The sequence below is a fragment of the Diaphorina citri genome, unplaced genomic scaffold, assembly GCF_000475195.1.
Source record: "Diaphorina citri unplaced genomic scaffold, Diaci psyllid genome assembly version 1.1 scaffold31967, whole genome shotgun sequence".
Lineage (NCBI taxonomy): Eukaryota > Metazoa > Arthropoda > Insecta > Hemiptera > Psyllidae > Diaphorina > Diaphorina citri.
In genome coordinates, this window is record NW_007409303.1 from 1 (window position 1) to 516 (window position 516).

General features: G+C 39.7%; 1 pseudogene; it reads right to left on the reverse strand.

Moving 5' to 3' along the window:
- Window positions 1-122: 122 nt before the first annotated feature.
- Window positions 123-516, reverse strand: part of LOC103523661 — a 10,648-nt pseudogene continuing 10,254 nt past the window's right edge.

Sequence of the window (516 nt, forward strand, 5' to 3'; positions counted from 1 at the left end):
GTCCATACCAAATTTGGTGCTTTCCTGAATAAATGCAGCTTTTGGCCAAAATTGTGACGTTGGGCCACCCACTAATAGTAGCGTACCCCAGATTGAGAATAGCTGTTCTATTCTATGCGTACCTGAATTTTTGGCCAGACCATTTCCTTCGGATGAAGCATCTTGTCTGGCATTCCTGTTCGGTTATGGATGAACACACGCTGTCCTGCTGTACAATTCTCTGGAGGACGCACAACTTCTACCCTGGTCACGTTATTGTAAGTTCTGCGGAGGAACAAGTTCAAATTGTTAACTTTGTACTTCTATTACCACTAAGTAGTGAGAAACTATTGCAACTATAAATCGGGAAATGGGTGGAAATAAACGTTTTAGGGATTCCAAAAAAGTAGTTTTTAGCCCATGGTCTGTAGGTACGTATATTCAGCAAATGTAATAGAAAGTCGTGTGATGTTCACACCAGATTTTTTTTTTCCTTTCTTTTTTTAGGCTTTTATATTACCTACAGAGAGATATGGT